Source organism: Eptatretus burgeri, chromosome 9, assembly GCF_056783735.1.
Source record: "Eptatretus burgeri isolate ZD-2024b chromosome 9, Ebu_testis_v1, whole genome shotgun sequence".
Lineage (NCBI taxonomy): Eukaryota > Metazoa > Chordata > Myxini > Myxiniformes > Myxinidae > Eptatretus > Eptatretus burgeri.
This window is the reverse complement of record NC_140969.1, coordinates 97,833,358-97,843,189: the sequence shown is the minus strand read 5'-3', so window position 1 is coordinate 97,843,189 and position 9,832 is coordinate 97,833,358.

Sequence of the window (9,832 nt, the reverse complement as noted above, 5' to 3'; positions counted from 1 at the left end):
ACAGACTTTCCGCAGAAAACGGATCAAAAACGACTCACGCCCACTTTTGTTCCGTCCAATCGGTGAGCGAGGGGCGATTTGGCCCCGCCTCCAGGGCGTTGGAGGGCGGTCGCTATATGCAAATTCATGGATCAAAAAGCATTCACGCCCACTTTTCCTCGGGCCAATGGGGAGCCAGTTAGAGAGGTGAAGGGTCGGAGGCAGAGGGTCAAGGGTGAAAGAGCGAAGCCACGGGGCTTATATAAACGGCTGCGTTCGTCAGTCAAGTTCAGTTGGAAGTTGAGTTGAGTGTGTGCGGAGTTCAAGAGAGTCGTCGGTGGAGCTGGAAAGAAGTGGTACTCGTCAGAGTGAAGAGGAAGGAGCTGTGGAGAGGTGGCGGCGGCGAAGGCGGACGACGGGGTGCTCGCGTTGGTGCCGGGAGCTGCACAGGGAGAGGCCAGCAACGCGACCGAGGTGGAGGAGGAGACGCTCGCCGCGGGACCCGAGAGAGGGTGATATCCTCCTTCCCCCGAGCATCAGCAATCCCCTCCTGTTTCCCCCCGCGCTGAGATAGTGCGACAAAGGGGGCCCCCTTCTCACCCCCTACCAGACACTGTCCGCGAGGCCCGCGGAGTTGAGGCACCACCGCCGCTCCGCGTCTCATCATCAGACGGGTAGGCCCGACACGGTCTCGGCCCCAGGCCCGCCTACCCCCCTCATCCTGGAGAGTGGTTCTCTTTTCTTTTGCTTTGGGAATATGTGTTGCCGGCGCCGTCTGTGAAGTAAAATTGTATAAGTGTTGCCGTGTGCCCGGTAGTCGGATAGATCTGCATTGTTGCATTTGCTTTTTGTGTAATATTGCATTGTCTTCTTCTTTTACATGTGCTTTTGGTGGAATTGTATATGTGTGCTTTCCGTTCATCGTGAAATAAATGTGCTTATTGTTGAACTGTTTTCCCGCTTCGCTTCGTCTTTTCTTTCATTGAATCTCCATCTTGCTTCACGTAAAGGGGTGGTCGTGGGCTAAAACGCCCGATAATTAATCGAACCGTCGAGGCCGACGAATAACACCGCTCGTTATCCCGATAGTACGGAACGGGTCGCTTAAAGTGGCCCGTGTCCGAAGTCGACCTGCGGCGAGGTGCGATCGCCCGGTCTACCCTCCGTGTGGGTACTTAGGTAGGTCGAATTTGGCGAGCAACCCTATCGCACGCGGGGGCCGATTGGCACGATCGTGGTGAGACCGAAAGGTCCACCCGTGACTGGTTCCCGGCGTTAGTCCGAGAGGGTCACGACTGGATTGTCCGTCCGGTGGGCAACGTGCCGCGATTCGAGTTACGTGGCCGTCAGCACGCTGGCGGGCGCGAATCCGCAACAATATATATATATATATATATATATATATATATATATATATATATATATATATATATATATATATATATATATATATATATATATATATATATATATATATATATATATATATATAGGTATGTCCAAATTAGTATTTCCAATGTTTAAATGAAACTGCTCCGCTGTTCAACAGAAGGATGCTTTGCTGCCGGTGCCTATTGTGTGGTAGTCATTAAATAACTCCTGGAAGACGATTACAAAAGACGCCTTGTTGTCCAAGGACGATAACACGACAAATTAAAACGGAAACGTCGTATTTTGAGAGTCTGGTTACTCGATGGTGAAGGGAAGGTTTGATCAAAGTAATCGGCTTGTGTCTCCATTCACTCGGCATCTTCATATTTTGTCTTAACTTTGTGTCCACCTGCTCCTTCTCACGGCGGGCCTCGTATTCCCATGCTGCAATCATGACCTGAGCGTGTCTGTCACCCCTTCCCTTGCAAAGTGGCCATGTCTGCAGTTCCCTTTCTCATGCTTGCCGGCCCCCCTCATTCACTCTTGTCGGCCCCCCACCCCCTTCATTCACCCTTGTCGGCCCCCCACCCCCTTCAGTCACCCTTCTCGGCCCCCACCCCCTTCATTCACCCTTGTCGGCCCCCACCACCTTCATTCACCCTTGTCGGCCCCCACCCCCTTCATTCACCCTTGTCGGCCCCCCACCACCTTCATTCACCCTTGTCGGCCCCCACCCCCTTCATTCACCCTTGTCGGCCCCCACCCCCTTCATTCACCCTTGTCGGCCCCCACCCCTTCATTCACCCTTGTCGGCCCCCACCACCTTCATTCACCCTTGTCGGCCCCCCACCCCCTTCATTCACCCTTGTCGGCCCCCACCCCCTTCATTCACCCTTGTCGGCCCCCACCCCCTTCATTCACCCTTGTCGGCCCCCCACCACCTTCATTCACCCTTGTCGGCCCCCCACCACCTTCATTCACCCTTGTCGGCCCCCCACCCCCTTCATTCACCCTTGTCGGCCCCCACCCCCTTCATTCACCCTTGTCGGCCCCCACCACCTTCATTCACCCTTGTCGGCCCCCCACCCCTTCATTCACCCTTGTCGGCCCCACCCCTTCATTCACCCTTGTCGGCCCCCCACCCCCTTCATTCACCCTTGTCGGCCCCCACCCCTTCATTCACCCTTGTCGGCCCCCACCACCTTCATTCACCCTTGTCGGCCCCCACCACCTTCATTCACCCTTGTCGGCCCCCCACCACCTTCATTCACCCTTGTCGGCCCCCACCCCCTTCATTCACCCTTGTCGGCCCCCCACCCCTTCATTCACCCTTGTCGGCCCCCACCCCCTTCATTCACCCTTGTCGGCCCCCACCACCTTCATTCACCCTTGTCGGCCCCCACCACCTTCATTCACCCTTGTCGGCCCCCACCCCCTTCATTCACCCTTGTCGGCCCCCCACCACCTTCATTCACCCTTGTCGGCCCCCACCACCTTCATTCACCCTTGTCGGCCCCCCACCCCTTCATTCACCCTTGTCGGCCCCACCCCCTTCATTCACCCTTGTCGGCGCCCCACCCCCTTCATTCACCCTTGTCGGCCCCCCACCCCCTTCATTCACCCTTGTCGGCCCCCCACCACCTTCATTCACCCTTGTCGGCCCCCCACCACCTTCATTCACCCTTGTCGGCCCCCCACCACCTTCATTCACCCTTGTCGGCCCCCACCACCTTCATTCACCCTTGTCGGCCCCCACCCCTTCATTCACCCTTGTCGGCCCCCACCCCTTCATTCACCCTTGTCGGCCCCCCACCCCCTTCATTCACCCTGGTCGGCCCCCCACCACCTTCATTCACCCTTGTCGGCCCCCCACCACCTTCATTCACCCTTGTCGGCCCCCCACCCCCTTCATTCACCCTTGTCAGCCCCCACCCCCTTCATTCACCCTTGTCGGCCCCCACCACCTTCATTCACCCTTGTCGGCCCCCCACCCCTTCATTCACCCTTGTCGGCCCCCCACCCCCTTCATTCACCCTTGTCGGCCCCCCACCACCTTCATTCACCCTTGTCGCCCCCCATCCCCTTCATTCACCGTTGTCGGCTCCACACCAGTTTTATTTGTGAATGGTTTTACCAGTTGGGGTGTATCATCCTGTAGTACGAGCTCTGCTGGTTTTGGCGTTATTTCTTTACCGTCTCGATAATTGCGAAACGTAAATTATATTCACTGACACATTATATCACGTGAATCGATGTAATTTACGCAAACAATGTGTTGTTATTATGAACAAAAGACGATGGTTTTTAAATGGAAAATCGCGAACAGAAAAGGCGACGCGTTGTTTTGCAATCGGCAGGGAAATCGTCGGTTGTGATGGACGTGAGAGGTTGGAGTTTATCGGAGGGCGAAGGAAATGAAAACGCTTCCCTTTCAGAGACGGTTTATACCGTAGATGTTTCGAGTTAAAATCGTGTCGTGCTGTCGTCCATTTAGCGCGTTCTATGGTCTTTCATCAACCAAACACAGCGACCGGTCATGTTGAGTCGTCTGTTGGGACGAAGATATCCGACTGAGAACAAAGTGAGGATTACTCTTGTCTTGGTGTTTTAAGGGTGAAGTGAACCATTTACAGTGATCCATATGGTTACCATAGTGATGAGATGTACATCATGACCCCACGTGCAGGCTGCATACTGCCCCCCATCATGACCCCATGTGCAGGCTGCATACTGCCCCCCATCATCACCCCACGTGCAGGCTGCATACTGCCCCCCATCATCACCCCACGTGCAGGCTGCATACTGCCCCCCCATCATCACCCCACGTGCAGGCTGCATACTGCCCCCCATCATGACCCGGTGTGCAGGCTGCATACTGCTCCCCCCATCATGACCCCACGTGCAGGCTGCATACTGCTGCCCCCATCATGACCCCACGTGCAGGCTGCATACTGCCCCCATCATGACCCGGTGTGCAGGCTGCATACTGCTCCCCCATCATGACCCCACGTGCAGGCTGTATACTGCCCCCCATAATCACCCCACGTGCAGGCTGCATACTGCCCCCCATCATGACCCCACGTGCAGGCTGCATACTGCCCCCATCATCACCCCACGTGCAGGCTGTATACTGCCCCCCATCATGACCCCACGTGCAGGCTGTATACTGCCCCCCATCATGACCCCACGTGCAGGCTGTATACTGCCCCCCATCATGACCCCACGTGCAGGCTGCATACTGCCCCCCATCATGACCCCAAGCACAGAAAACTAAGGTAACGTGTTCGATCGGCTGGTGAAATAGACGATGGGTAAAACGGCGGTAAAACCCCAAATTGATTTATGTGCCCTTAAACCTCTTTGAACCTTCATGTAAATTGAATATTATACTTGAACACTGTAGGGCACAAATCGCCTTCATTATACACTACTTCCAAGAACCTCCAGTGTTGTAGGACTGTACTTGGACAAGTTCTGTTATCTATGAGGTTGTGTGCCGGTATTATTATTATATACATGCTCGGGTAGTGATACGTCCTCATCATGCCTGAGCGGTGTGTGTAGATCCCGGCGATTTGTGTATCCTCGTGTTGTGTTCTCGCCCCGTGTTGTTGAAATCCAGCTCAGTTTTCTCACAAAACATCTCTCTCTCTTTTTATGTCAAACATCTCTCCTGTGAGTCAAACTTATTTTGGAAATTTTGGTGAACACACGCCAGGCACTGATACAATGTCATCTAACGAAGTTAGAGACTGTAAACTCATTTGAAAATTGGAAACAAAACTTACATTACACGCTTTCCCCTGATCCGAACTTCACGCCACTACTCGTTGGCTCACAATGGGAAAATAAAACCTGGACATCGCCCCTCTGAAGTTTTACAAACGATGGGGAGGCTGTTCCCGAGGCCAATCGCCAGATTGCCCAACTGAGCTCGGATCTAATCTCACCAATAACTCAATCTCATCAATATCCCAGTTCTGAGTTTAAATCTAATCCCACCAATAAATCAAAGATCGCATCTCACCGATAACTTAAAAGCCTATATCATGTAGGACTGGAATGGCACTTGGTAGCGCGCATACAGTACCTCCTCCATGTTTAACAGCTTACATTTTGTGTCCCACTGATAGGCTAGATCCGAATCTGGATCTTTACCAAAATGTAATAGGTTTGTCTTTGTCACAGCTTGTGTTGTTGATTGCTGTGTTCCTGTACAATCTGTCCTCGAGGTCATCAACTAATGTAGAATCCTTCATAAGAATTCCTGATCTCATGTGGAATCCATCCTGGAGTTCCTCAACTCTTGTGGAATCTATCCGAGGGTTATTCAACTCTTGTGGAATCCATCCTGGAGTTCCTCAAGTCTTGTGGAATCTATCCGAGGGTTACTCAACTCTTGTGGAATCCATCCTGGAGTTCCTCAAGTCTTGTGGAATCTATCCGAGGGTTCCTCAACTCTTGTGGAATCCATCCTAGAGTTCCTCAACTCTTGTGAAATCCTTCCGAGGGTTCCTCAACTCTTGTGGAATCTATCCGAGGGTTCCTCAACTCTTGTGAAATCCATCCTAGGGTTCCTCAACTCTTGTGGAATCCATCCTAGAGTACCTCAACTCTTGTGGAATCCATCCTAGGGTTCCTCAACTCTTGTGAAATCCATCTGAGGGTTCCTCAACTCTTGTGGAATCCATCCTAGAGTACCTCAACTCTTGTGGAATCCATCCTAGGGTTCCTCAACTCTTGTGAAATCCTTCCGAGGGTTCCTCAACTCTTGTGAAATCCTTCCGAGGGTTCCTCAACTCTTGTGGAATCTATCCGAGGGTTCCTCAACTCTTGTCAAATCCATCCTAGGGTTCCTCAACTCTTGTGGAATCCATCCTAGAGTTCCCCAACTTGTGGAATCCATCCTAGAGTTCCCCAACTCTTGTGGAATCCATCCTAGAGTTCCTCAACGCTTGTGGAATCCATCCTAGAGTTCCTCAACGCTTGTGGAATCTATCCTAGAGTTCCTCAACGCTTGTGGAATCTATCCTAGAGTTCCTCAACGCTTGTGGAATCTATCCTAGAGTTCCTCAACGCTTGTGGAATCTATCCTAGAGTTCCTCAACGCTTGTGGAATCTATCCTAGAGTTCCTCAACGCTTGTGGAATCTATCCTAGAGTTCCTCAACGCTTGTGGAATCTATCCTAGAGTTCCTCAACGCTTGTGGAATCTATCCTAGAGTTCCTCAACGCTTGTGGAATCTATCCTAGAGTTCCTCAACGCTTGTGGAATCTATCCTAGAGTTCCTCAACGCTTGTGGAATCTATCCTAGAGTTCCTCAACGCTTGTGGAATCTATCCTAGAGTTCCTCAACGCTTGTGGAATCTATCCTAGAGTTCCTCAACGCTTGTGGAATCTATCCTAGAGTTCCTCAACGCTTGTGGAATCCATCCTAGAGTTCCTCAACGCTTGTGGAATCCATCCTAGAGTTCCTCAACGCTTGTGGAATCCATCCTAGAGTTCCTCAACGCTTGTGGAATCTATCCTAGAGTTCCTCAACGCTTGTGGAATCTATCCTAGAGTTCCTCAACGCTTGTGGAATCTATCCTAGAGTTCCTCAACGCTTGTGGAATCTATCCTAGAGTTCCTCAACGCTTGTGGAATCTATCCTAGAGTTCCTCAACGCTTGTGGAATCTATCCTAGAGTTCCTCAACGCTTGTGGAATCTATCCTAGAGTTCCTCAACGCTTGTGGAATCTATCCTAGAGTTCCTCAACGCTTGTGGAATCTATCCTAGAGTTCCTCAACGCTTGTGGAATCCATCCGAGAATTCCTCAACTCAACTTCACCAGGCAGAACAGAAGTTGAAAGCTCCATTTGGAGAACATATTGTGCATGTCAATGGCATCCAATTCATTTTATGGCCACCTCGGGAAACATTAATGATGATTCACATGAATAAATCGTTGTATATAGTCTCGATTTTCACTCTGACCACCTGCATTGTTCTTTATCGATGAAGAGCATAAGAACACATGGGATACATATTGTACACTCTGGGGTGAAAAAAAGGAGCCATCAATTTTTAAAACTTTTTTTGTCATAACTATTTTACCATCCATTAAAAAAAACACCAGAACATGCAGAAGGAATTGTACAAATCAGTATGTCCCTTTGCTTAAAAAAAAAAATCCAGTCTTTTGGTCAAACTTTCAGAAAGCTTCTTGAACTGAGAAATGTCAACATTGTCCCATTCATATTTGACAACTTCCCAAAGTTGATCAGAATTTGCAAATTTCCTTCCAATAAGTTTGTGCTAAAGAAGGCCCAAAGATTCTCTATGGTATTCAAAATCAAGTCTCTGACCAGGCCAGAACATAAGTTTCATGGACTTTTTCTCCAACCACTTTTGGTGGCTTTTGCAGTTTGAGCCAAGGGCATCATCTTGTTGAAAAATGATTTATTTGCTTTTCTCTCCAGGAAATAACTTTTGCAGGCTGGGAAGTAATCCTTTCTCTAATATTTTCTGGTATTCCTTGGCAGTAATTGACTGTTCATACCTTGTCAGCTCACCAACACCAGCAGACGAAAAAGCACTCCAGACCATGATTCCACCTTATCCATGCTTCGCAGTTGTTGAAGTGCACTCGGGGTTGAATTTCTCACCAGATCTGCGAAGGCAACGTTCTTGGGCATCATTGCAAAGCTTAAATCTTGATTCATCACTCCACTGAACTCTCTGAAACCAGTCTGAATCACAGTTCCCATATTTTGGCCAAATAGTGCAATCTGTCCTGAATGTTTTTCTTCGATAATAGAGGCTTCTTAAGCCTGTATCTCACTGGGCAGCGACAGCTCGCGACTAGTTGGAGACACAAAATTGCGATAAAACAGCGATAATTTTCACTTGGAATCACACTGAATTTATACTAAAACACATTCGTGTATGTCTCACGAATATCGCACGAATGTCCCACGAACTCCCGGCGAAATTTGGGATGAACTTCGCCTGGAGTTCGCATACATGTCGCACGACATTCGCGTGAGGTTCAGGTGACAAAACAGATTTTTTTTTTGCACATGCAACTGTCGCGCAACGGTCACACGACGGTCGTGCTACCATCGCGCAAATGTCATGAAATAGTCGCACGACAGCTGTGCATGACAATTGAGAAATCGGGACTATATATATATATATATATATATATATATATATATATATATATATATATATATATATATATATATATATATATATATATATATATATATATATATATATATATATATATATATATATATATATATATATATATATATATACATATATATATGTATGAGGCCTCTCCCTTCCAGCAATCATATTGTCATCAGAAGTCAAGCGAGATGGACCGCAGTGAAGAAGTGCAGAACCTGCTGGATGAGGACCTCAACTTGGATGAGGACCAGGCCAACATGCTGAAGGCTGCAGCATGTCTCCTTGCTACTGCTGCGGTCAAGAAGGCCAAGTCCAAAGCCAGAGAAAGGAGGGCCAGAAGAGAAAGAAGAAAGAAGAGTGTTTGGCTGAGAGAATGGCTCTTGAAGAGACACAAGTATGGCATGTATGAGAAGCTCATGAAGCACCTTAGAGAGGGGGATGTCAAGTCCTTCAGGAACTTTGTCAGAATGGACCCAGAGATGTTCAACCACATGGTGGAAGAACTCACCCCTAGGCTTGAAGAAAAACAACCAACTTTAGAAAGCCTCTGTCCCCTGGACTCAAGCTGGCCATCACTCTAAGGTATTCACTCATCACTCATCACTCACTCTAATCACTCCACTGGGGATTCTTACAAGTCGCTGACCTATGGGTTCCGGGTTGCCCCCAACACCCTCGTCATTGTTGTGCCAGAGGTGTGCCAAGCCATCTACGACCACTACCAAGAGACAGCCTTCAAGTGTCCCACAACAGAAGAGGAGTGGAAGGAGGTGGCTCAGGGCTTCTCAGACAAGTGGAACTTCCATCACTGCTGTGGCTGCATAGATGGCAAGCATGGGAGGATACAAGCTCCACCTCACTCTGGCAGTCTGTACTACAACTACAAAGGCTTCTTCTCCATCATTATGCTGGCCCTGGTGGATGCAAACTACAAGTTTATGTATGTGGATGTGGGTGCCTATGGTGCTGACTCTGATGCGACAATATTCAGAGAGTGTGGACTGTATCATGCTCTGGAGCAGGACAAAGCTGGTCTGCCAGCAAGTCAACCCCTGCAAGATGGTGACAATGATATCCCCTACTTCCTTGTTGGTGATGACGCATTTGCCCTCAGAAGCTGGATGATGAAGCCACACTCCAAGAGAGTAATGACAGCAGCAGAGCGCATCTTCAACTTCAGGTTGTCCAGGGCCCGTAGGATTGTGGAGAATGCCTCAGTTATGTCGCAATTTCTTCCGAAAAGATTCTCTATTGAATCGCAGTTTTGTCGCGCTCTCAGGGGTCCCAGGACAGATTATCATT